The 3,727-nt window shown below is 42.2% G+C and overlaps 1 long non-coding RNA gene across 1 annotated transcript; it reads left to right on the forward strand.

Moving 5' to 3' along the window:
• Positions 1–249: 249 nt before the first annotated feature.
• LOC121133865 lies at positions 250–2,622 on the forward strand. Its single transcript, XR_005870882.1, has 2 exons — positions 250–449; positions 1,958–2,622. It is a non-coding gene; the product is annotated as an uncharacterized LOC121133865 (long non-coding RNA).
• The last annotated feature ends 1,105 nt before the right edge of the window (positions 2,623–3,727 follow it).

Genomic DNA, 3,727 nt, shown 5'->3' on the forward strand with positions numbered 1-3,727 from the left:
TCTCTCCCACTCTTGTGGCTTCATGCCCAGACTTACAGTTAGGTGTAGAATGGAGAGTCTAAGGTCCACCCAGCCTGCAAATGCATTGTCTAAATGTAAAACTGATGAAGATCACAGTGCTCCAGAAACAGTTAAGGGCTGGAGAGAGAGCAGAGCCAGGCAGGCAGGCAGCCCAGCTCTTTCAAGGAGGGAAGGCCACTCGCTTGGGCTGCACCTGCTGCCTGCGGAGTGCTCAGCTATTGAAGAGGCCTGCGGCCCGATCTGCATATCAAATAGCTGGCTTGTAGATGAGGCCATTCATGCTGCCTTCTGTGTGTTGGTCCTGCTGGGGATGGGCTGTTGTTTAGCAGCAGGCCCGTTCCCTCAGGCTCCCTGAGTCAGCAGCCCCCCTCACCCACACTGAATTCAAAACCAGGATTGATCTTCTCAGAGAAGTCTCTGATGCAATGGTAAGTCCAAGGCACCGATGATATAAGGCCACCGGGAGGTTCTTTGGTGGCTTGGCTCCATCGATCCATCGGCAAAAGCAATTCCCAAAGTAGAGGGGCAGCCTGGTCGCCATTTCCAGACTCCATCTATGATCACATGCGTATGCTCTAGTGACTAGACACAGACACAGACTTACAAGCTTCCGTTTGGTTCTGTTTAGAGATAGTCTGTCACTGGGCCACATGATGTGAGAGGAAAACTAGAACTTGGTGTGTGCTAATATGTAAAATTCCATATTTCTCAGGACCTAGATTGAGTCTGGATGACTGTGTTCAAGAAATTTTACCATTATTAGGATCTGCTAATCAGCTTGCTGCCCCACCCTGTGTTTGTGTGTGTGTGTGAGGGTGTATTGTGTGTCTGTGTATGTGTACATGTGTGTATGCCTGTGTGTATATATGTATGTACCTATGTCTATGTATGTATGTGTGTATGCTTGTCTGTGTATGTGTGCCTGTATGTATGTCTGTGCATATATACGTGTGTATGTCTGTGTGTATGTCATGTACACATGTGTGCATGTGTATGCTTATATGCATCTATGTGTGTATTTGTGTATACATGTGTGCATGTGTATACTTGTATGTATATGTATGTGTGTTTGCGTGTACATGTGTGCATGTGTGTGCATCCATGTATGCATGTGTGTGTGTTTCAAACAGGCCATTTCCTAGGAATAAAGAATAAATGGAAGTCACTAGTGCGTTTATAATATAGCCTTCATATGCCTTTCAAGAGAGAATAGCTGTTCTACTGGGCCCAATTACTTAAACTATATTTTATATTTCTCATTGTCTTGAATAAAGGAAATATCCCCAGAACAGAATTCTCTCCTACAAAAGTGAGAAATCATAACGAGAGAACAAAATTTAAGCTGTATGTGAGAGGTCAAGCATCTTCCTTTGCTGGATTTTCCTGGTTCATTGTGTCTTTGCAAATCTAAGATCCTTTTTCTGGGTATGAAAATAGCTTTTCAGGCTTGGGACATCTTGCCAAGCTTAAGGGAATGTTATTAACATGGTTGAAAACAACCACCCTCAAAGATGATGAGAAAAGGACCTGGAGCCTGTGGTTTAAGTAAACAAAATATTTTTAAAGAACGAATTTTGTTTGTTTCTTAAAAGATAATATTCTTTATCTCAGGCACCTTCCTTGAGTTGGAATTATCTACAGGGCATTGAATGTAAGTTTACAAAATTAGGAAATTATTTCAATAAAAGTCGATTTCACATTTGCTGGAGGGAAACACAGGAACAGTCAGCTACAAACCTTCAAGCAATAAAGCCAACTATATGTTGTATTTTGTGCTTTTTGAAGACTGGCAGTTCTATTGAATGATATCAATTATACCATTTTTAGTGCCTTACCAAATGCACATGAAAGTATAATAAGAAAGAGCCTTATTTGCATAACAGGGCTCATAACCCCTCCTAAATATTTAATTGAGCTTCTTTCCTTCCCCCCACAGGAAAAACCCAGGCTCAGGAACGTGTGGCTCATCAAGAACACTTAGTCTACCAGGCCAGGGATTCTGGCCTTCTCTCTCTCAGGCCCAATCCTGGTTTTGATGCAGCTTTCCCAGCAGCTAACTTGGGGCACAATCTTGTTGAAAAATTGTGGATAGGATGAGGACAGTGGACAAATACATTATTTCAAAATATTAAAAAATCAGAAGTATTTATTATACAAAAAAAAACACTGAATTTCTCAAACCCAGATCTGGAGGAAGTTAGGGCACCTATATTTCTTGATGATAGCTCTGTAGTAAAGAATAATCAAACACTGAAGGCTATTCATATAGGTCCATTTCATATACACAAAAATCAAATAAAACCTAGCAAAGAAAATATTCAGAAACACAGCAAAAGTAAATTTTGCATTACAGCATGACCCTGTCTTGAACTCTTTTTCCTGACCAAAAGCCTTTTGCAAATGAGGCTGGTGGACACTCATTATGGAGCTGGGGGCTAGTCCAGGAGCTTCTGGACCATGCTGCAAGAATCCATGTGCTTTCCACGGCAGTGAAACAGTTAAGTTCCCTCATCTCCTAGGCAACCAGCAATGGCAGTCTACATAAGAATCCTGGGGACACTGCCAATCTGCTGTTTAATAAAGTAAACTTGGATTGCTAGAGATATTTCTTCTTTTTATGTCATTTTTGGTTACTATATTCTAATGTAATGCCAACCAGCATGTTATAAGTGCAGGGGTAGAGGCTAACCCTGTAAAGAATGGTCCATTAGAAATGTTATCTTGAAAGACGCAGAGCAGTGTGTATATTCACAATGGATTCGATTTCATAAGAAAGTAACACCAAAGAAACCACGTAAGGTGTTTCTGCCTAGTGAGAAAAATTAAGAACATAGCAGAGCCCGGTTTCACAGCTTCTTTTTCAGCGATGAGAAAATATTAATTTCTGTAAGCCGCATATCGCTTGATTTTGAGATATTGATATCTTGTGATATATTTGTCTGTTTTTTTATTTATAATGTACAGCCTCTATTTTCAAAATTGTGTACTTGTCCCACTCAGACACGCACGGAAAAGATTTATTCAAAGTTCCCCAAGTTCCCCAACCGTTCTCTATTCTTTTTCAGAAGCTATGTGGTGTCTTGTGGTATTGACAAGCCCTATTAGGAAAACGAGCATGGGAGCTTAATGAGCCTTGCACTGAGCGTCAGGGAGGGGGAGGAGGAAAGCCGTGGCTTGTCCACACACACAGTGCCTAGCAGCCGGCATAGCAGCTGCCTGGCATTCTCCCGCTGCAAGGAGGCCGGTTTGCCCCCCTGCACCGCCTTTTCCTCCGTCCGACCCAACTATCCTGGTATAAAATTTGCCGCGTTCTTGACAAGCATGCAACCACCCAAACAAAACAGATAACTACTCCATTGATGAAGAGGAGAGGACGTGAAAGTGTGGACAGAAAAGTCAGGGCGGCAGAATCAGGAACAGCACCAATGGGGGGGTGGGGTGGGGGAGGGGCACAGAAGGAAACCTCTGTAAAAATGGCCCCTGCTCCTTGTCTGTGCTCCTTCGGCAGGCAAGGAGGTTGTTAACATACAGAAGTTTTGTTAAATCAAATCTTTAATTCTAAGAACACCAGCTATCTAATTTACACCCACAGCTCACTGGGTATTTCTCGTCTCTTATTTTTTTTTTCAACGTTTCTTAGATATCCCTTTGTTATCATTTTCCACTCTAGTGGAAAATCAAAGGCTTGCTTCTTCTCCACCCCCAA

The sequence above is a fragment of the Mesocricetus auratus genome, unplaced genomic scaffold (assembly GCF_017639785.1).
Source record: "Mesocricetus auratus isolate SY011 unplaced genomic scaffold, BCM_Maur_2.0 Super-Scaffold_100024, whole genome shotgun sequence".
Taxonomy (NCBI): Eukaryota; Metazoa; Chordata; class Mammalia; order Rodentia; family Cricetidae; genus Mesocricetus; species Mesocricetus auratus.